This window comes from Hippopotamus amphibius, chromosome 5 (genome assembly GCF_030028045.1).
Source record: "Hippopotamus amphibius kiboko isolate mHipAmp2 chromosome 5, mHipAmp2.hap2, whole genome shotgun sequence".
NCBI classification, from domain to species: domain Eukaryota; kingdom Metazoa; phylum Chordata; class Mammalia; order Artiodactyla; family Hippopotamidae; genus Hippopotamus; species Hippopotamus amphibius.
This window is the reverse complement of record NC_080190.1, coordinates 8,868,689-8,892,716: the sequence shown is the minus strand read 5'-3', so window position 1 is coordinate 8,892,716 and position 24,028 is coordinate 8,868,689. Positions and strand designations below refer to the sequence as shown.

The following is a 24,028-nucleotide window of genomic DNA, read 5'->3' as shown; positions in this document are numbered from 1 at the left end:
AGTGCATTCCAGGGCGAGGGCTCAGCCTGTGCTAAGATCCAGCCCTGCGAGAGAGCAGTGAGCATGGCTGGACCATGGAGGAGGGGAGCGCAGCAGCAGAGGCCGGATCCTGCAGTTACACGTGAGCCAGGCTAAGGGTGGTAGGCTCCGCCCCAACGCCATGGGGAGCCTCCTGGCAGGGGAGGCAGTGGAGAGGGAGAGGATCAGATAGTTGTTTTAGAAACGTCATTCTGGCTACAGAGCGGAGAATGAATCCCTTGAACTCGGGGCAAGACTAGAGGCAGGGAGGTTTGGCAACAGTTCCTAAGATAGCCTTGGTGGTGGTATGTTTCAGTGGATCTTATTTTCTCATGGATGATGTTTTACACAGTTTTCTTTAAGGGAACTTTTGGAGAATTTAGTTTCAGGCTGTGCTTTCAGCGCAAGTGCCCACTTTGGGTAAGGTAGGGATCATGGTATGGCAGAGTTGGCGCCCTGGGAGCTGTGGCCCAGCTTGCATTCAGAGTCCTGGGGTGTGAGGGTCCCTACCACCTCCCCTGCAAATCCCTCACCTGGCCCAGTGACCAGGGGCTCTAGGTAAACGCAATGAGGTGTCGGGGGAGAGGGGTGAGGCTATGGGCCTGTGCTAAGTAGCTGTGTGATCCAGGCACAGAATCAGAGGAGCCTTGGAAAGAGACCCTGGAGCAGTGGGTTTCAGAGCCCCTTGAGCAGTGGGTGGTGATTTTCCCCAGTGGCTCAGTGGCCAGCAAGTCAACATGTGTGTACCTACTATCCTGCCTCGCTGGTCCAGACAGTATCCTGTTGTATCTTGGATTGGTTTTGAAATGTAACGTAAGGCCTCTTAACACTGTTTAAAAATAAATTCACAGATACAGGCAGGGCAGCTGGCAAAGGAAATCGGGACAGTAGATGAACACTGAAAGGGAAAATACTGTGATAAAATTGGAAAAGCAAATTAGACATTTGCCATTAGACCTGCCAGGAAACGAGACCGACCCTAATTGATGCAGCAGAGCTTTGCACAAACCCGCAGTCGCACGCGGAAGCCTGCCCCTTCCTCGTCCAGCTGTCCCGTCCCCCGGTCCTGAGTCATCCTCTGCTGGCTCCGAGCTGCAGCCTTGGGTTTTGGCAGCTCATAATAGGCAGTAGAATTAGATCTGACCTTTACAATCGTGGCTTTTAAAAAAAATTATTAAATTTAAAAATGGTTAAATCTCAAATGAGCTGAAATCTTTTGTGCGAAGAACCCGTCTATCATTGCTTTTGTCCATAAAATATATTTAACCTCAACCACATAATTAACGCCAGTGAATCCGCCAGGCTGGTTGGGTTTATTATGTGCGGGGAGAGCTCAGCCATTCTCATCTGAAAAGGAGAGTGCCGGGCATTTTCTTGAGTTTCTTGGCAAAAGCTGTAGGTGAAAAGTTGAATCTCATCTGGAATAGATTCCACTTCGTTTCCTTCTGTCCCTTCCACAATCCAGGGTGAGCAGAAAATTCTTTACAATTGGAGAGAAATGCTCTACAAAGAACAATTAGCCAGGCTGACCACACATTCTGGGGAGGATGTGTGTCAGGGGCAGGAATTCAGAGGAGCCAAGTCAGCTTCAGGTGAAGGCCCAGCCTCAGACACCCAGCCAAAGTTTCCAAGCAGGGGAGAGAAAAGATGCAAGTCTGGTGGTATCTAAAGCAGAGATTCTTGGCTTCCTAGGTGGCGCAGTGGTTAAGAATTCCCCTGCCAATGTAGGGGACACAGGTTCGATCCCTGCTCCAGGGAGATCCCACATGCCACGGAGCAACTAAGCCCGTGTGCCAAAAAAAAAAAAAAAAAAAAACAACAAAAAATAAATAAATAAAAAAAATAAAGTTGAATAAAGCTAAAGCTTCTCTCTATAAGAAAGCAGAGATTCTCAACACGATTCTGGGAATCTAGCTTCCCCAGTGGACCTGAAAGAGAACAGGCTTGAGAGTCTGATAGATTCAGTTAGGATTTGCATATTTGCTGCTTATTTGGTGTTTGAATTTGGCAAGTCATGAAACAATCCTGAATCTTAGTGTTCTTATTTATGAAATAAAGGTAAAAACATAAGTATCTTGCAGAGTTACTGTGGTTTAAATGGGATAATATACATCAGATTCTTAGCACAGATCTTGGCACGTAGAAATCAGCTACTGTTCTTTTTTCCTTTTATTCCTCCTCCTTCTTCTTTTTCCTCCTGGAAAATGGGTTGACCAAACTGAAAATAGCCAAATAAAAGTTGTGTGTGCACGAAGGGGGTGGGGAGCGCCTGCCCTACCAAACATCAGGATATACTATATAGCTACAGTCATTGTGATTGTGTGGTACTGGCCCAACAATGGACAGAGGTCTAATGGAACTGAATAGAAAGCCTAGATGCAGACCATGGACAGATGACATTGCAGACCATTGGCGGGAAGCATGGACAACTCAGTAAAAAGGGCTGGGAGCACTGGTGAACCACATGGGATAAGTGAAATGGGGACCCTTCCTCACACCATACACAAAATCAATCCCAGATAGATTAAATGTGATAGATTAAATTAAAAGGCAACACTTGAACATTTTAAGAAGAAAATAGAGGCGATCCCTTTATAACCTCAAGGTAGGACAGGGTTTCTTATACAAAATGCAAAAAGGTTGGTAAGTTATATTACAATAAAATTCAGAACTTGTTTCAACAAAAAGTTGGATATTTGTAGCATAAATAACAAAAGCTTAGTATCTAGAGAATAGACAAATGGGAAAAAATAAAACACAAGCAATGTTATAGAAACATGGGAAAAAGACTTGTTCATACAGACATTTTAGGAAATAGTAAAAAGAACTGGCCAATTACATATGAAAAGATGCTCAACCTCATTTGTTATTAGGAAAATACAAATTAAAACCACAAAGAAACTATGTGAAGTGATGGGTGTATTAACTAACCTTATTGTGATCATTTCACAATATGTACATAAATCCAATCATCACATTGTACACTTTAAACCTATACAATGTGTGCTATATGTAATTATACCTCAATAAAGCTTGAAAAAAATATCAAACCACCAGTAACCTACTATGACTAATCTTGCTTTTTCCATATAACCAGTTACTGAAGTTTTCTTTCTTCTTTGATTTTTTTCCTGAGTATTCCTCATCACCTTAAGAAAACAAAGACATAGGTATATTTAGATACACACACACACACACACACACACACACACAAACCCCACAGTGACCTACTATTTTACTCTCGCCAGGTTGACAAAAGCTAAGAAGTCTGACAATACCATGCAAACGTGAGGATGTGGAGAATGGGAAATTTTACATACTGCTGGAGATGGTACATTGGAAAACCATTTTAGAAAACAAATTGGCATTGTCTTGTAAAGCTAAGTGCATGCAACCCAGCACTCCCACTACTAGGTATATACTAGACCCCAGAGAAACTCGTGTTCATGTGTAGCAGGGCATGTGCCCTGAGGACTTTCACAGCAGTGCTGTGGGTAAGAGCAAAACATTGGAAACCACCTTAATGTCCACTGATAAGAGAATGGTTAAATAGACTATGAAGATCAAACATATGTGAAAATAAATCATCTCCAGCTACCCACAAGTACCTGGGTGAATCTTAGAAACATGATGCTGAGTGAACCAAGCAACTTGCAGAAGATCACATAGAGTAAAATACCACATCGATAAAACTGAGAAACCAATCAACACTAAAGAATGTTGTTTAGGTGACGGAATGATAAGCAATTCTGGATCCTGGCTCCCCGTTTGCAAGAGTCAAAGAGATGAACTGGGATGGAGCAAATAGTTAACATGACCAGAGTTGGCAGTGTTCTGTGTCTCCGGGTGAGTACTGGTTTCTCAATGTTATTATTATGCTTCATAAGTTACACACGTGTCATACATTACTTTGTGTGCCAAGTATTGCATAATTAAACACAGAAATAACAACAGAGTGCATGGAAGGGCTAGACCTTGACAGGCTGCAGCTACAGTCATTGGTGGGCTCCCTGGAAGGTGGGGAGAGAAGAGACCGCTGTGCAATAATGTAACCAGAGAGACTGAACTCACTCTGGAGGAAGAGGTGATGCTCTCATGAGAGTAGAGCCTGAAAGGGGTTGCAGACTCCTTCTGAGATCCAACACATTTGGCAACATCCTGGGAAAGGGGGGGACTACACATGGAAACTGATGCCCTTCAGGTGTGGTTACATACGAAAGAGAACAGCCTGGAATTCCCGGGAAGGGGAACTGGTTTGGCCAACTGTGATCTCTTGGGGTTTCTCTTCCCACTGAATGTTCAATGTTAGTGTTGTACAGTGTGGGCTGTTATTAAACTCTTTAACATAAAAACTAATGCTGCTGGTGACCGGGGAACATCTGTGAGCTTCAGCCTCAAGGCAGTTAATCTGTCTGTAAGGACGTGGTGATGTCGGAATCAACAACTGGGATGTTCTATTTTCTACAGGTTTGGGAACACAGTGGTTTGAGTGGAAGGGAACTAGTCTATTGAAATGGCCATGGTTCTAGAGAATTTTCAAGGAAGTAAAATTGAAAAATGAAAACATAGAGTATTCTTTCACTTTTAGGGCGTGTGCGAAGGCTTTTTGCCCTTTGGAATTTGGATCAGGTCCTAGTGGGGGAAGATAAGATGCCTGTTTTTTCCACTTCCAAACCCCTGGTTAGAAAATGCCCTGCTCCTCAGTATGGTGGACCTGAAGGAATGTGGATGGTGCTTTGTTTCCAGAGAACATGGATTAACACTCCTGAAAGATGCATTGGCCAGCTGATAGTAATGCCTTTTATGGACCCGGTATGACATTGCAATGACCTGGAAATCATGGGTCAGTGAAAACATTTGGAGTTTGATGTGTTGTTTTCTTATTTGTTTATTCAGAAAAATCTCGCTTTGGGTTCTGTTCCTGGTCATTTAGCAAAGGTCCCCAGTTTGATACATTGTCTTTTATGACAAAAGATGTAGAGGGGCTACATGACCAGCAGAAGGCTGGTCCACCAGGAGTCTTGGTTTTCTGCTTATACCAATACTGTTGAAAACATGTCCCTTTAAAAAATGCCATCCTGTGGACATCACAGCAGGGATTGGCAGGAGGACCTTGCTGCTGGCCATCCTGATTTGATCAATATCAGGGATTTTGCTTCTTCCTGTGAAGTTAACACAGGATTCTGCTCCCTCCCTCTGTCATCTTCCTGTCATCTTCCATATTCAAGATTGGTTAAAAATCTCTGCCCAAAACTGACTGAACAGGGATCAGGGTTTAAATCGCAAATCCGAATACGATAATGCATGGCTTCCCTGTGCTTTACAAAGATAGGTTTTAAAAATGCATATAACATCAGAATATGGAAGGCCTTGGCCATCCCAGGCCCCTCACCCCCAGCCCCAGCCATGAAACCTTATATTACCCAATGCTTAAAATATGGAAAAGGTAACAATTAACATTGTACTTCCAGTGCATGCGGTGCCTCTGAATAGCGTATGGGCTCTATGTACATTTAGAAGCAATAAAGTCATGTTATTATTGCATGAAATGAAAGAAGCACCTTGGATCATTACAAATGAAGATCTCTTTCACAGTGGCCATCAGGACCGTGGGGAAGAGCTACCTTTCTTTCCTTTCACAGTTGGCCCGAGTGCTGGGAGGATAGGCAGAGAACCCTGGAAAACCGGCCAGCTTCTAATTGTGTCTTTACAGCCAACTAGGCTACCAAAATGATTATCTTTTTCTCTCTGAGCCTTACTGACCTGTGGCTAATGAGATTTGTGCTTCGATTAGTTGTAGAACATAAATTAGCTAATCAATGGTAACGGATTCACATTATTTCTCATCCACGAGTTCTGCTGCAGTGATCTGTATTGAATATTCAAATCAATTTCGAATACTGCGAATGATTCCACTAATGTGGCCTGCTGGAATCTGGCCGCACCCGTAGCCTCCTCGTGAGCAGATCAGGGCTGGGCTGAGCCCAGCTCACGCGCCAGCCTCTTGTGGCTTCTGGAGCTCTGCAAACTACCTTGCTTTCCTGTACACACGGTGAGGACCAAACAGGGTTGGGGACAGAGTTGTGTGGGAAAAGCAAGAGAAACTCCGGGGGAACTCATGACCTGAGGTGGCCTCTTTTCCTGAAGAGGAACAGGGCTAAGTGGACATCAAAAAGCAGGGAGCTGGGGTCAGATTTTTGAGATGCAAACTTTGCAAAGAGCGACATCCTAGGCCAGCGTCTTCACTTCTCAGCCACTGGGAAGCATATCTTCACTCTTCGCTGTAGTTGTCTCGTCTGTACAATTAACTGGCATCTTGGCATAAAATGTGGAAATTTGTACAGTCTTCGAGGCATCTGTGGGCTTTATGGTACAAGTTCTGTTAGTACTGAAGCCACAGAAAATTAAATGTTCCCCAAAGAACTTCCAGATGTGCTTTATTCTAATGGGGTCATTATGCAGTAAATTAAAAAGCAGGGTAAATGGAACTGTAAAATTTAAATTACTCTAAAACCACATCTCTTTGCTTTGAGCATTCATTTGTGGGGTTGCATTTGCAATAAATGTGAATTAGGCAGCTGCAATAACTGTTAATCATATATTTATAAAATAGTAATGAGGAAATGAATAGCAGAGTAAGACAGCTGCACATTTCTCTGATAGTGTGTCAACTGTGAACATAATAAGATGTGGAACATTGTTTGGAGCTGGGCTGATAATACAGCTGAATGTAAGAGATCGCTTCAGCCTCTCAACTTTACATGAAATTATACATAAAATCCATAAAAGCCCATAATAATGCATTATGCCTCTGAATTGTATTCAATATTTTTCTTTGCTTTGATTTTCTGAAATGAGCTCTACTTTCACCAAAGCCATCTTCCAGGCATCAGTGAGGCTTTTGTTTCAGGCGATGTCGGGCTTCTAAGATTGCAATTGGATTTAAAGAAAGCGGGGCCGGTGCAGGCAAGGAGTTAATGGTGGTGCTTTGTTTTGTTTTCTCGGAGTTGCTGTATGTGGCTGGAGGCATGCCTTGTCCTGGGTGGAGGACAGAGTGTGTCCAGGCCCCCCCAGCTGTCTCCTGAGATCAGGATTGGGGAGAGAGGCCACTCCTGGTCCACCAGAGCCCCCAGGCTGCAGGTTTGACCTGGTGAGAACAGGGACATGGCCTTCAGCCACTGTCCAGACAACATCTTCTCTGAGACCAAGGCCGGGCACTCCAGGCAGATCTAGAAAAGGAGGTGAGAGTCCTGAGGACCTGTGTTTGGGAAGGATGGCTATCCTGGTGGCTGAAGTGATGACTGTTACTTGGAAATCTCCTTGTTCAGGAGTTTGAACAGACCCCTCTGCAGTACCATCTGAAAACTGTGGCTTTGAGGCAGACTCTCCCTGAGCACAGAGAGGCAGGAGAGGGGACCTGCGATTGAGTGTCCACGAGGAGCTGACCCTGGCCAATATCCGCCTGTCCCTCCATCACGTGGCATGACCAGGATGAAGCAGGTGCCCCTTACTGAGCATTCAGGGCTCTCCGTGGCCTGGCCCAACCACCTCTCCTCCACCCCGATATTAAACACCTGTAGGGTCCCAGCTCTGTCTCGGTCTCGAGTTCGGTGGCTTTGAGTATGCAGTTCTCTTGGTCTGGAATGTTCTTCCCTGCTTTGAAGATTCCAGTTGCTCCCACACTTCCCCCTCATGAAGCCGTCCCAGACTCCTGGAACCCTCTTCTTATTCCCCTGGTGCTCACAGTACTAAGTGTACCTCGCCATTACAACAGCAGTCTCATGGCATCTCGGGGTGCTGTAACTTAGTGTCTGTGTCCCCCTCAGACTGAGGGCTCCGTGAGTGGACCCGAAGGTCTGGTGCTTGTTACATCTTGTTTTGGAGAATGAATACAGAATGCAGTCACTGGATGTTGGTGTAGGATTAGGGAAAACGGCCTGAGAGGGTGCAACGTGAACTCTCTTGGTGTTTCTATAATTAGGCCAGGTCCTCCTTTTCTCAGGGCAGTCCCCAGCTCTTGGGATGAATGGTGGTTATCTGTAAGGAGCTGGAGAAGGAGCAGTTCTAATGGGAAGAGGGGCCCCATGATGGTCAATGCAGGATGTTTCAAAATAGAATGTCAAGGGTCTGTAACTGTACTCCACATCTCTCAGGACTTTTGTAGGACCCTCACTGAATGCAGTGCATTGTAGAAAACTGGGGCTCATTGCTTTTCCTGGGAATGAGGGAGGGGAAGAGAGACAGAGACAGAGACAGGGAGAGACACAGAGACAGAAGAGGAAGAGGAAGGGGGAGAGGGGAGGAAAAACATGGTTATAAATATACATACAATGAATATTCTGTAATCTCTTCCTAACGCACATTCACTTCCCCACATTTCAGTGTCAGTTTTCTTTAACCAACAATTTTTTACTTGTTACAAAAATACTGATGGTCATTGTTATAATGTACAGCATAAAAATTTCATAATTTATTTAACTATTCCCGTATTTGTTTAAAAATTCCATTGTTTATTTAGCCACTCTCTATATATTTATTCTCTTATTGTTTATTTAATCATTTGTCATTTGATGAATATTTATGAACATTTTTTGCTCCTTTAAATAACATTATTAAAATCCTTAAAACCTTTGCCAATTTCATAAGTACAGTACGATGCCTCATTGTTATTTTAATTTTGATTTACTTTCTTTCTAGTAAAGTAGAATTTTTCTCTCTCTCTTCTTTTGCTTATTTATATGTATTTTTTCTCTTGAGGTGATCAAGTACAGCCGTCATTAACTGAGAGAACAATGCCAGCACCGAATGTTTTATGGGATGCGTTATTTCATTTAATCTTTATATTAACCCCATTCATAGACCCTATGGTCCGCGTGAGGCTTGGCAGGGTTGAGAATCCTTCCTGAGGTGCACGGTTGGTAGGCGCTGGAGCCTGCTGCATTGCAGGGCATGTCCTATCATTTTTCTACTGGGGGCTGACAGCTTTCTCTTTAACTTACTGGAGCTGTTTGCATATTGACTGCTTAATTCATTGCCCATGTACATGGCATAGGCTTTTTTTTTTTTTTTAATTGACGTATAGTTGGTTTACAATGTTGTGTTAGTTTCAGGTGTACAGCAAAGTGATTCAGTTATATATATACATATGTATATACACACACACATATATATATATATCTATTCTTTTTCAGATTCTTTTCCCTATAGGCTGTTACAAAATATTGAGTGTAGCTCCCTGTGCTATACAGCAAGTCCTTGCTGGTTATCTATTTTCTATTTCGTAGTATGCATCTACTAATCCCAGACTCCTAGTTTATCCCTCCCCCTGCTTTCTCCTTTGGTAACCATAAAAAAAACGGAATGCTTCATGAATATGCGTGTCATCCTTGTGCGGGGGCCGTGTTAATCTTCTCTGTATTGTTTCAATTTTAGTATATGTGCTGCCAAAGTGAGCACCTGCATAGTCTTTGAAACAGAAGAGTAGTGTCCCAGTGTTCCCATCAAAGAAGGGGAAAAGCCTCCCCTAAGAAACCCATTGCTTTCCCCATTTTGCCTTTGTTCAGAGAGTCACCTCTTGGTGGCCCCACTTCCAGGATTCTTCCCTCTTGTCATCGTCTGATCTCTTCGCCTTTGCAAGGTGGGTGGAGTGATAGCTGTTCCTTGTCTCATTCATGTGAGAGAGCTGGGGACTGCCCAGGGTAAGAGAGTTGCCAGGGAAGCCAGTGAAACACAAACAAAACCTAAACCAGCTTTAACAAAACCCAAACAAATCAAACCAAATGGAACAAAAAAATACCCCAAAATGGTGAGGCAGTTGGTTTGGATTTGGGATAGAGTTGCCAGGTAAAATACAGAATGCCCAGATAAATGTGAATTTCAGATAAACAATCCCAATACTAAAATTACTAAAAATAGTAAAAAAAAATATTAAAAAATATCCTACGCACTGTTTGAGACATACTTATCCTCCAAAACTATTGTTGTTAGGGATCTGTTAGGAGACTTTTGGTCTTTTTTCAAGTATAATTTTATTGGGAAAACTAACATGTGTAACAGATAAAAAGGCGAGTTTAGCAGCATAAGTTTATTTAGAAGTTCAAATGAACAGTATTTAAAAGTCAATCAATAAGAACTATAAAACTGTTTTGGATCTGAGTTTGTGAGTCGTCTTTGCAAACTAGAGCAGCCTCGGCTCCAATTCAGGTGAGATTATTTTTTTCATAGCGGTGAATAAATCCTGCCTACAAATGGTAAAAAAATGGCTTACCTTGAGATTTAAGGATACTCATCAATTAAACAGCAATAAAGGAGAAAATTTACTCTGAGATGTGCTCAAAACCAAGTTGCAACCCTAGTTAATGCTTTGGAGTGTCTCCACTGTGTTCAGTTTCAGAAGGCACCAGGTTATGATAAAAAAAACAATGTACAGTAAAAGATTAGTTTAACATTGGAAGACCTTCTGAACACCCAGAAGAGCCCCAGGCTAGAGCAAAGCTTGGGGCATCCTGTCCCCGTCCATGGCTCTCTGGACAAGGAGAGTGTGTTGTGAGGCCAGGCTGGCCAATGCCCAGTCTAAAATTGTTGGTCATCTTGGTACCAAGAGGCTCTTGTTGGAGCCTGAGCCCAAGGCTTGGTGTGAACTCATCAGCACTGGCCCCACGTATGAACCTGCATCCTCCACCAGGAGCCTGTAGGTGCTCCATCATTTGTTTTTCCTTTCAGAACAGTAATGGCTCCCATTTACTGAGCAGCTACTAATGCCAGGCCCTGTGTGGTGGCTTCCCATCAATGGAAACTTACTGTGATGGAGAAATTAAGTGTTTTATGCTGCTCCCAGGCAAAGGAATGAATGCAGCTGGAAGGAACACTCTGGAAAGCCTGTTGGGGTGGGGGGTGGGGGCAAGCCTGAGTGACCAGAGCTAACGGGTTCTCTGGGAGAGTGGCTCTGGCAAAGCACACGGCCTTGGCTTTGACAAGTGGCCAATCCAGGGCAGGGCGGGACACTGTGCCATGGCTTCTCTCCCTGGCTGTGACGGCACTCAGGGCACAGTTGTCGAGTGAACAGATGGTGGAGAACATTGGTCAGTCAGGGTGCATGCTCACGCAGTCCAGCCCTGGCATAAGCCCTGAGGCATAAGCAGAGCAGGAGCTTGAAGCAGATGTCAGAGGCCACCCCTTACGGCTGTGAGCCTGGCATGTAACCTTTCTGAAGTTTGGTTTTCTCATGTAAAGAAATGGGGCAAACAAAAGTAATTGTGATAATAGTCGACAGCTGTAAGGGATATGTCCCCTATGCTATCTGCATGGTTCTAAAAGTGTTCCCTCGGGATGTCCCTGGTGGTCCAGTGGTAAAGAATCTGTTCGGCAATGCAGGGGATGCAGGTTCAATCCCTGGTTGGGGAACTAAGATCTCACATGCCGCAGGGCAACTTAGCCCGTGAGCACCACAACTACTGAGCCCACTTGCCTCAACTAGAGAGACTGCATGCTGCAAAGTACAGAGCCCACATGCCCTGGAGCCTCTGTACCACAACTAGAGAAGAGAAAACCGGCAGGCCACAACAGGAGAGAAGCCCATGAGCCTCAGCAAAGAGCCCGCGTGCCGCAACTAAGACCCACCACAGCCAAATATAAAAATAAATAAAGAAATAAAATACTTAAAAAGAACAAAAGTGTTCCCTCTATTAACTCATTTAATCCCCACATTAACCCTCCCTATGAGATAGGTGACTTTATCACCCCAATTTACAGGTGAGGAAACAGAGGTGCACAGGGGTTAAGACCCTTGTTCACAAGCACCCAGCTGGGCAACCTGGCATCTGACTTCATGCTCTTGATTCTTATGTTCCCCGGCTCTGGGCAAAAGATACCTTGGAGATGTCTTCCAGGCCCTTCTCCCCTTCTCTGAGGGTCGTCTCCAACTCCCTCATGTCCTTGCAGCCACGTTTATGTGATGTGATCTGTTCCCTGACCATAAATCAGACCAAGGTGGATATTAGACCCAAGCTGGGCCTTCAGGTTCTCGCTGGGAACGTGGAGCTGGGATTCTGAGAGATGGGTTGCTCTCCACTGTTTGCTCAAATGTGTAGAGTCAGGTGGTGGAGGTGTCCCTGTTTGTCCACGTGGTATCCAAAGTAGAGAAAGGAGAGAGTGGGTATCTGTTTCTTACAAGAGATGGGGCTCTGATGTGAAGATCACATTAAAAAATGTCTGTGGGAAATGCTTTATATACTCTGCTCTTGGGACAAAGTGTCATTTATAATGCTTTAAAAGTTAATAGGTATTAAGCCTTGGCATCCTTTATAATTTAAGCTTGCCCAAGATGAATCCTCTGCACTGTGTTAACTTGCTGAAAGTTTTTAATTTTATTTTATGGAGAAGTCACTATGCCCTGCGGCCATTTTGCCACGTGGGTGGTGGATGTGGACACGAGTGAGACTCCTCAGCGAAGCCCATCTCCCCAGCAGACTCTTAGTCACATGGTCTGAGTTTCATTAGCAATGTTCCGGCGGCAACAAAGAAGGAAGGGTAAATAGGCTGGTGTGGGCCCTTTGTGGAGGACTGTTAATCTCCCCAGATTACTGCCCTTTGAATCTCGACTGCTTCCAGCTTTCTTTTTGTATATTGGCTCCATTTAAAGTGATTAAAGTGGAGATCTGATTGGATAAGGTCATCCAAATTCTGTAAACGCCAGTTCCTCACAGATGAATGCCAGCAATCAGTTTAATTTTTCACATAAAATGATTAAATTGCTATTATTGTTGGATCATTTTTTATTAAGAAAACCTTTTAAAATGTTAATTATTGGGCCCCCTGAAACACTTTCATCTTTCCCGACTTTGCTCTCAAGAAGAAGGTGTCTGCTTGTTTCCAACACTAACTAAAGGAAAATGCAGGCTTCCCTTTTTTACACTTGCAACCATTCTCCTTACCTCTAATATTTATGTGAATTTAACTTTAATTTTTCTGCCTTTCATCTTCTGAATTAGTCGTATCATGCACAGATCACTCCTTCACCGCTTCTTTCCTGTTTATTTGCCTTAAAAATAGATTCATTAACTAGATTTGGGTGCTCAAGCCATGTGACCACATCCATTTCAAAGGAAGATTTAATGGCATTTCATATTTTTCTACATTAAGGAAGATTAAAGTATATTACAATACCCTTTACGGCCCTATTTTCTTCATTTTAGAAGTGGTCAGTTTTAAATTTTTTTCCCCTCTCTTTCTTTCATCTGCAGTGTTCGATAAATTGTCCAGGCCTTTGAGATGACAGTCCTAGCAAATTGAGTTCTATATTACAACTCAGACGCATTGTTTAGCCCATCAGCAGTCAGATAAAGCACCCCTATTCACACAGGACATCAAAAGAACAAATATATGTTCGAAGTGGCTAAAAAGAGCACTGAGACTCAGATATTTCATTTTCTTAATTGTCAGTGATTATTTGGCTAGTGTCAGGGTGATCACTCCACTGACTCTGAACCTATACTTACTGCCTGATGTAATAGTGGTGTGAAATCGACATCCTTATCTGCATAGATCTAGATCTGGATTCATAACCACAAATTATACCGTTTGTGGACAGGACAGGTGCATCCTCCTCTGATAGCCCGAGGGGCAGGCATACTAACACTTTAATAGTGGGCAGTAATATGAAATGCAAGATCCGGACTTATGTCTTTTTATTCCTGCCATGGACCGTCTTGTGATGGAGACTTGAAGGCATTCGCAAGCTAGAACAAGGGAGATATTAAGATTTAAGCTTTTTTATTTTTATTTTTTGTAAGGTAGAGGAGGTCAAAGCTGTCAGGTACCCCTTGGGCTGAAGTTTTATTTGGGTGTGCCGCCCATCAGCTTAAATCATTGTAGGGAGCCCTCCCCCATCTCAGTAAATGCAGCTAACCTTGCAGGACACTATGTCTAAACAAAGTTCGGGAATGTTGGTAGGATGTGGAAGAAAGAGCAGAAGACAGATTTTACGACAGTACGATCATGGGGTGTAGGTTTTAAGCAATAAGCAGGTAGCCTAGTTTTCTCAAAAGAAAAAAGAAAATAATGGAAAAGTGTAACATTCATTCGGAGGCCTCAAAGGCATAAAAAACCCAATTCCAACTGTTATAGGTCCCTGCAGGAGTCTACAAAAGAACTAAGCTTTTTAAGTAAGAAAACTAGATTCTGGCCCACAGGGCCCTGTCACTGCTGCTTAATGGATGAAACTCTTTGGATATAAATATGCTGTTTACTTCTCAGCTTCAGCTTTCATAAAATATAACCTTTCTATGATTTACGACCCACAGAAAAACTGGAGGATGGATTTTTAGCTCTGAATTGGTTGGATGTCAACAAGAAAAATATAGATAACATATCGAAGTAGCGGGGTGTTAATGCCACACAAAATGATGAAATTATTTCTGTTTAGAAAAGTTAAGTTTGTTCTTAAAGTTGTTTGTGGATGGCAGCTGTGAGAGGCGGAGCTGAGGAAAAGCTATGAAATGTCTCTCATTTTTAAGTCCTTGTCCAGTGGCTTATAAGTTTTGCTTACGTATTGACTTCAGTTCTCAATCAGTAAAGTCTTGTTGAAAAGTTTGGGCTAACCACCGATTCTTCACAAATGAGAATGGCTGTTCTTTGTCTAAACCACTCAGGTTTTTCAAGTGCTAGATTTCCATTAGTTACATCTTCCAACATTAACTATAGAAGCTGTTCCTGATCTTGCAGACAGGAGACGACAGGCCAAGTCTTTTTTCACAAAGGTGATTGGAAAGAATGAAAAGCAAAAAACAAATAAGCGAACAAACTAACCCTCCAAATAAGCAAGCAAGCAAACAAACAAAAGCAAAACCCTCAAATTAAAAGCAACCACAAACTGTCCCCACTATGCACTCACAAAAGCCAACCCTGTCTTTGGATGTTGGGTCGGAAAAAGATTGCATGCCAATTTGTCATTCAGAGATTTGTATTCATTTTATAGCTTTCTGGTCTGGTTTGATGCTTGAAAGATCCTGATTCCAGATGAATTGACAAAGACGTTTGCATATACCATCACCAGCCAAAGGGATGAAGTTGTCAAAATTGAAAAGGTTTCTCTTTTGATTCTTCTGAGCACTGAAGGAAGGGAATTCACTCTGTGTTCCAAGGTTGCACTCAGCAAATTAAAATCTCATGCACTAGAGGCTGGAAGACCATATCTTTAGTCTTCCTACAATCTAGAAAGACCAGAGGTTGTGAGGCTAGGGAACTGTCTTATGGTGACCAGAATGGAAGGGGTCTTTCTTACCCCACTGGTTTTAGATGGAAGGGTCTATTGAGAGGAACACAAAACATATCCACTTCCTTGAGTGGCCATGCACAACCCCTGTCTCTGGGAGAGACGTGTGGCCTTGGAAGGAAGAACATGTGGTTGATGGAAGAAAGAACATGGGTCAGAAGTTTTATGTTGAATGTCAGCATCTCCCTGAAGAGTATCTCAACTCTCTTGTGATCTTCCATCAACCAAGGTTCAGGAGGAAGCCTCAGGAAGTCTGCTGGATTTCTTCTTCTTTTTTTTTTTTAAAGATTTATTTGTTTTATTTTTGGCTGCATTAGGTCTTCGATGCTGCACATGGGTTTTCTCTAGTTGTGGAGAACAGGGGCTATTCTTCACTGTGGTGCAGAGGTTTCTCATTGTGGTGGCTTCTCTTGTTGTGGAGCACAGGCTCTAGGTGTGCAGGCTTCAGTAGTTGCAGTGCATGGGCTCAGTTATGGCTTGCAGACTCTAGAGCACAGGCTCAGTAGTTGTGGCACATGGGCTTCGTTACTCCGCGGCATGTGGGATCTTCCCGGCCCAGGGATCGAAACTGTGTCCCCTGCAGATTCTTAACCACTGCACCACCAGGGAAGCCCTCTGCTGGATTTCTGTTTCACTTCTCAGAGGAACAGGCCTCCCATTTTCCTGCTGTTTGTCTTTGTCTATAAGTACCCCCGGGGTGGATAGAGGGGCTATGTATTCACAGCCAGGATCACTCGGTCAAGTCAAGAGTCAATGTTGAGTTCATCCAGCATTCTGTGAACAGCATGGGGTGCCCTAGGACTCAGTCTGTAGAGATTGCTACTATAAGCCAGATGCAATGCCAGATGTTTGGACCTAAAATGGTGTTTTCACTCCTCATGGAGCTTACTTTCTAGAAGCGGTAATCTACAAGCCAACAGGCAATTACAGTCTAAGGTGATCAGTCCTTATATCCTTAGGGGATCACATGGGAAGGGCCCTAAATGCACTTTGATAGGGATGGGGTGGGTATCAAGGAAGACTTCCTGGTCAGAGAGGCAATGGATGTTTCAGGTAGTAGGTAAACCGATACACAGAAACACTGGAGGTCAGAGACATTATGGAATAATAAAGATGCAGAAGACATTTAGGATGGCCATGGTATACTTAGATTAGGCAGCAGTTCATAGTACAGAAGGGTTTTTCTCAATATTTAGTGGGTATGTGTATGGGAGAGCTCATGAAAATTACGGATTGCTGGTTCCATCCACAGAATGAGTTGCCCGCCACCCCCAGCCCAGCAGACATGGCCCCAAGCCTCAGGCCAGACAATATTCAGAAGGCCCATCAGATCACATGCCCCAAAGGTAGAACCTGGCATGAATCCCCACTCAGAGCAGCTGAGGCAGGCCTGAGATTGGTCCCAATGGCATCCAAGGAGCATGGCATGCCTTGAGGGGCAGTGTTCCTGGTAGCTCCATAACCCCATGAAGTTCTTCCTCAACCTTAGAGGCCAACCTTAACTTATAAGCAGCTTCCAGAGAAAACTAAGAGGTTCACTCTGCCCCTAATACAAACAACTTCCATTTACTCAGCACACATTTGGCCTGTCCCCAACCTTATGGTGTGAGAAGGTCTTGCTTCACCAACTAGGGGTCCAAAACAAGGTCTCATTACTTTTCCCATTTTCCTCATGGCTCTTGTCTCAAGAATGCCCTTCCTTGCTTTCCAAGGACTTTCCTCCCAGAAGCACAGGGTCCATTGTCGAGCCAAGGAACCAGTCCTATGAGTGTTCCCTTCCTAGGTCTTCTATCAATTGTCTGGACATACCCATAACTGCACATGGTACCAAAAGCATCATCATCCTCATCATCACTATCATCATTCTTACATGCACAACTGCATGTGATGTCCCTAACAGTCCTGGGAGTACGTGGTGTGGGATTATTGTCTCCATTTTACAGATGCACAAACTGGACTTCAGAGCTTATGGCTTGTCCAAGATCACGCAGAAAGTGTGATCCCTTGCACACGATGACACACAGAGATGTCAGGAACAAGAGCTGAAAGGACTGTTTTGGGGACTGGGGCAGTGAGCTGGGGCTGGAACTTGGGGGTGGCTGGCTCTCTCTGCTGCACAGCTCTGCCTCATGGAAAAGAACTTGTTAACCATCATAGCTACTCCAGATGAGCTGGGTGCATTTGGTTAGTTGGGGTCAGGGAGGAGGCTCTGTCGGAGGGGGTGGACAGAGGCTGCTGAGTTGGGGAGAGAGAGGTCTTTTTGTCACCTCTAGGCCTCAGTCTAGAAATTTTGGAAGGTCAAGCAAGATTGGGGCTAGGGAGGTGGCTTGGGCTGGGCTGACGGCTCCTCAAGAAGGGTCTCTTCCCTAACATCCCGGCAACAATGTCCTTGAATTATCTCTGCCCAAGTCCTGGGGCAAAAAACTTTCCAGACATTCTCAGAGCAGGGAGAGCTCAGCGTGGTCCTCCAGGGAGGTTCGCAGGCCTGTCCTGAGGATGCACATGAATGGGTGAGGGATGAAGCTCCCTCACTGCCGAGATCCTGGGGCCTTGGGGTTCTGGGAGCCAAGAAGGGCATTCCTTGTGTACGGGAAGGGCACGAGAACCCCTTCCTGCCCTTGGGGGGAGGGTGGGATGTGGAAGGGGGTGCTGGGCATTTCACCCCCAGGGGAAAAGTCACATAATGCAATCATCAGAGGAGACTGTGAGGTACCAGCCCCCAAATCACAGTGTGCAGGGGCTGGAAGACTAAATAGGGACAGAGGGACAAGTGCTCTGAGTCAGAGAAGAAGGAAGCCCCTTTCAACTGATGTGAGCAGGGGACAACTCAACCAGAAGTTGTGGTGGGGGCTGATGGGGAGGTGGGGCAATGGAAGAGAGCCATGGAAATAACCAATGGTAGCCAATGTCCAGCAACATGGCGGTAGAGTCAGAGGGAGATTTGATCTTGCTAAATCTCACTCTCTTCCTCTAAAAACAGGGCTCACAGTGTGTCCCTTCACACACAGAGGTCACCATTGGGACAGGAGCTGTTTTCTTCCTTGGTTGAACTAGTTCTGGTATTGTTTTACCCTTTGCCAGCATACATTTCTGAATGAGGGCCCGAGGGTGCTCGGTAAATATTTGTTAAACTCCTGAATAGGGGAGCAGGGGCTCGTGCAACCTGCAAGATAGATCTGATTATAAGGGACCAGGAAGCCCTGCAGGCCTGTCTAAACTTGAAGTGACGTCTGGACTCACTGAGCATCAAAGGAGAAGGAGGTGAGATGGGCAGGAAGGATCAGCAGCTGGTAGTCAGGCAGCCTGCGTTCTGTTTCCGTCCCACCAGGGGTAACTGTGGTTCCTAAGCCAGTTTCCTTAACTAGAAAAAGAGGGGTTTGGCCAGACAGCTTTCAAAAGTCTCTTCCAATTCTGATGCTCTGAGAGTGTGTTTGGTATTGAACTATTGCTGACGGATAGCCTGCTCTCCTCCAGGCCCTGTGACCCAGGCCCCCATGCTGTGAGATAGATGTGCCCATTTGACAGATGTGGAAACTGAGACCAGGGCACCGATCTGGTTGTCTTCAAATCCAATGCCAGGTCCTGCTCTATCATGTCAGATGGTGCTCTGTGGTCATAATCCCATCCACCAAAGGGTCCCACTCTGCCAAATTACAGATGGGAGTCTCAGGATGGGCCATGGGCGTGGTCCCACTGTTAATGGGGTACCAGCTTCCTGTTACCCATTAGCCTTGTGCCAAGAAATCTGTGCCATCATCCTTATGAGATGCAGAGTGGAGAGCAATGCTGGGGACCTGAGAGGCATGGGTCTTCCTGGGTCTGAGGAACATTGGGCCAGGCAATCATTTCTTTCTCCTGTTCACTCTGGGGCGTGGTTGGAGGAATAAGATGAAGCTGGAAGTCAAATAACTTGTCTCAAAATAAAAGACTTAGTTCTTTCTTTTTTCTTCCTGGAGTTTTTTCATCTTGAGACACAGGGAGTTTTCTGAAGGTGGGAGCTCAGGCTCCCATCTTGCATGACTCCTTCGGTTGAACTTTGGGAAAATCCATCCTCATTGCTTTCCAACCTTCAACTGTCCTCAGAATCCCAGGCCCAATTTCCAGGCTAGCCCTGAGATATCTAGCTCATACCCAAAAGGAACAATTGGTAGGAAAAAAAAAAAAAATCTTGGTGCTTTAATTAAAAATCCATGTTTGGCTTGTGTTCAGAGGCATATTTTTGCATCTTAAAATGTTTCTTTTCTCTTTGTAGTTGGGCTTTGCTTATAAATAGAGCTGGCTTGGAGTCACATTAATTTAATTTTATCTGTGATCCAGATCAGCCTAGAATGCTATTAATTTGGATTTGACTACCAGCTGAAAACGACGCTCACTAATATCTACTTTTTAGCTAGGTAATCGTGTAGTAATTAGGATTCGTGTTGTACATAATCTTGATTTAAATAATCCTCACTTAGTTTTTTGTCTACATAGATAGAAAAGCTATTTTGTCAGTATTTTGGAAGTAGGAAATCATCTTGATTATTTTAATCAAAATCAGCATTTGTGAATTGTGGCATTCTTTTAGGAACAATTAATGTACAAGGCAGAGATTGGTCTCTCTGCCCTGCGTTGTAGATCTGTCGCAAATGCATGAAGATAGAGCAGAAATGAAAGTCTTGGGACCCCAAACACACACGCTCTGGCCTCATCTCTAGGTCTTAGTGGCCTGAGGGTTAGCTTTGGAGGAAGTTCTATGTGATCTCATATCCCAGCCCACTACTCAGGAGTTGGGGCCTTGGAAGTTGCAATACTTGAATGATTGCATCTCCGTTTCCTCATTTGCAAACAGGGAGACTGATACCTACATGGGGATTAGTTACAGCCTGTTGGACTCCCCCACAGCATCATTTCTTTATACTCTCGTCATCAAGAGGCAGCATCTCAGAGTGATCTAGAGCAGGGGTCAGATCAGCAAGCTTTTCCTGTGAAGAGCTGGACAGTAAATATCTTAGGTTCTGCGGGCCATGAGTTCTCCGTTGTAGCCACTCAACTCTGCCCTTGTAGCTCAAAAGCAGCGTAGATGATACATAGATGAATGGGTGTGAGTTTGGTCCACAGGCCGTAGTTTGCTAAGCTCTGATCTGGAGCAAGGCTTTGGGATAAAGCAAACATAATTTGGAATCTGTCTGATACTCAACTATCGAAGGTGACCTTGGACAAAGCATGAAACTTCTCACTTTTCTGTATCCACCACAAGCCTGGAGTGAGGATTAGATGACATGACGGAGGGAAGCCCTTAGCACGGAGCCGGGCACAGCTCAGTAGTAGTCACTCATTTTTACCTGTGATTGCCTGTGTTCCCCTTCTTGAGCTTTGCCCATTTTTTTTTGTTTGCTCCGATTAATACAACGTGAAGTAGAGGAAGTCACAGGGCCAGTGGCCTGGGCTCTGGAAGCTTTGGGCGTGGGCCAGGAGCTCTGGAACTGGAGAAGCTGGAGGTGTGGAATTCTGGGGCTGCTCCTAAGACCAACGCCCAGTTTGGTGGAGTCGATGGTCACTTGTAACAAGTGTCCTTTTCACTCTATTTAGTGCCATAATTTTCACATTTTTTGTTGGTGATTTAAAACAGCCCCCAAGTCTAGTGCTGAAGTGCTGTGTAGTATTCCTAAGCACAGGAAGACTGTGATGTGACTAACGATGAAAATTCGTATCTACAAATTTCATTTAGGCATGTGTTATAATGTTCTTGGCCGTGAGTTCAGAGTCAATGAATAAACCACATGTATATTAACTAACATGCCTTTAAACAGAAACACACGTGAAACAAGGTCATGTATTTACTGATTTTTTAAAATATTCCCAGAGGCCCGCAGGAACTTAACTCTATATTTCCCATAGGGGCAGTGATTCAGTATTTGCTAATTCAGTATTCACGATGACTTCATGGAACATAATTACCATAAATAATGATGATCTACTGTATTTGGTCATTATATACCTTAGCAAGAATGGTTTCATAATAACAGTAGGGACCAGATGATGGTGTTTGGAGGACTGAGTGGGAGGTACAGAGTGTAGAGGGCAAGTATAGATACGGTCTCCAAGAAACAGGAGTGAGACAGGGAGACTAGAGGAGTTGTTCTACACGTGGGAGGTGCTTTTTGATTGAATTGAGAGACAAACCTGAAATTTAAGTTTCTTAATGGATTCTTATGTCACTTTGGAGACTCTTTCACTTTGAGTAAATAATTAAATTCCTGCCAGGAATTACCCTGAAACATAGGGTTGCCCATGTGAGAAGCAGTTTGGTTTCAAAACAGCAGCTTGGAGTGTCTATCTTTGTGGCTTTCAATTTGGGACTTATATTTGAGTGTTGTATTTTTAAAAGCTATTGGGTTAGCATTGCCAGATAAAATATAGAATGCATGGTTACACTTGAATTTCTGCTAAACAACAAATGCTGTCTTTTAGTGTAAGTATGTTCCAGTACTGCTTGCTGCATCTGAAAACTTGCTGCATATGGTGACTTAGTATGTTTGACCTCTCTGCTGGGGTTGGTGTCCCTCTGGCCTCTTGTGGAACTCCTGCTTCAGTGGACAGAGGGATTTGGGGTTTCCCCAGGACTTCCCCCGAGTACATGTCAATCGGACACATAAGCCACGTATGAAGTCAGACCGTTGCAAACATATTAAAAGTCCAGCCTGCCATTGTGGGTGATGTATGAACATTCAGAAAAAAGCCTTATTTTATTCTCGTTCCCAAGGAGCATTTTTCCTGGCAGCAGAGTGAGGAATGAGGCACAGTTCATTGTGAATCCATAGTCTGTGGTTCATCTCAGCTGTTTCCCTAACATGCTGTGTGATCTTAGACAGATTGCTTCATCCTTCTGGGCTCTGGTTCTTTGGATCTGGAAGTCAAGGCATTGAATGAGGTGGTTCCCAAGGCCCCTTGCAGCTCTACAACTGAATAAAACATTGAAAAGTAGGCAAATATCATGGTCTTAATTTAAAGACCTAGAGTTTTTCCATCTGGAGGGGAACTTGGTCACGATTAAGAAAAAAATAGACGCATTACATTCGTTTCCTAAATGCTTCAAAACATGATTAACTATAAGAAAGAAAATCCTCAAACCCTTAAGGAAACGTTATATTTTATAGTGTATCCTCTTTTCCATTGAGGAAAAATTTGCAATCTGTTTAGGGTAGAGGAGTGTCTGAATCATTACCACGACTCTGCACCAAAGGCAAGAATGTTCTCCTGCTGGAGAATGCCTGGAAACAGATGCTGCTGCCCTCAGGCACCCCTGCAGAGGGATCCCGGCTTAGCAGCCTGTGAAGGCAGCCAAGGTGGAGGCCGAGGGCCACACAGCGCGACTAGTTAGCCCAGTGCTTACTTTGTACTTTTCTAGGCACTTCACACGTATTGTCTTCAGCTTTCACAATAACAACCACACAACAGTCCCTATAACTCCAGCGCCATTTCTTTCTCTTTCCTCTTCAGGAAGGGGAGTTGGATTGGGAGATCAGGGAAGGGAAGAATGATTCATCTTCTAAGGCTGTAGAAGAGAGACAAAATGATCATTATTCTTTTTTAAATTAATTAATTAGTTAATTAATTTTGGCTGCACTGGGTCTTTGTTGCAGCGTGTGGACTTTCTCTAGTTGTGGTGAGCGGGGGCTACTCTTTGTTGCAGTGCACAGTCTTCCCATTGCGGTGGCTTCTCTTGTTGTGGAGCATGGGCTCTAGGCACACAGGCTTCAGTAGTTGTGGCACATGGGCTCAATAGTTGTGGCTCATGGGCTCTAAAGCTCAGGCTCAATAGTTGTGGCTCACAGGCTTAGTTACTCCGCCTCATGTGGGGTCTTCCCAGACCAGGGCTCGAACATGTGTCCCCTGCAATGGCAGGCAGATTCTCTCTCTCATTTTTTTAAGAACTTTTATTGAGATACAGTTAACAGACAATAAACAGCATATATTTAGAGTGTACAACTTGGTATCCCAATCTCCCAATTCATTCCCCCCCAACCCTCCCCGCTTTCCCCACTTGGTGTCCATGTGTTTGTTCTCTACATCTGTGTCTCTATTTCTGCCTTGCAAACTGGTTGATTTGTACCATTTTTCTATAGTCCACACATATTTGTTAATATACGATATTTGTTTTTCTCTTTCTGACTCACTTCACTCTGTATGACAGTCTCTAGATCCATCCATGTCTCATTGCTTTTTACAGCTGAGTAATAGTCCATTGTATATATGTACCACATCTTTTTTATCCATTCATCTGTTGATGGACATTTAGGTTGCTTCCATGTCTTGGCTATTGTAATTAGTGCTGCGATGAACACTGGAGTGATTTCAATTTTCTTGAATTTACCAGCGCTTGATTTATGACCCAAAATGTGATCTATCCTGAAGAATGTTCCATGTGCACCTGAGAAGAACGTGTAATCTGCTGTTTTTGGATGTAATGTCCTGTAGATGTCTATTAAATCAAGCTGATTTATTGTGTCATTTAAAGCTTGTGTTTCCTTATTAATTTTCTGTGTGGATGATCTGTTCATTGGTGTCAGTGGGGTGTTAAAGTCTCCCACTATATTGTGTTACTGTTGATTTCCTCTTTCATAGTTGTTAGCATTTGCCTTATGTATAGAGGTCCTACTATATTGGGTGCATATATATTTATAATTGTTATCTCTTCTTCTTGGATTGATCCCTTGATCTTTATGTAGTGTCCTTTCTTGTCTCTTGTAACATTTT

General features: G+C 43.9%; 1 non-coding gene across 1 annotated transcript; it reads right to left on the bottom strand.

Moving 5' to 3' along the window:
- Positions 1 to 9,367: 9,367 nt before the first annotated feature.
- LOC130854653 (U6 spliceosomal RNA) lies at positions 9,368 to 9,474 on the bottom strand. Its single transcript, XR_009054102.1, has one exon. It is a non-coding gene; the product is annotated as a U6 spliceosomal RNA (small nuclear RNA).
- Between the last annotated feature and the right edge of the window lie 14,554 nt (positions 9,475 to 24,028).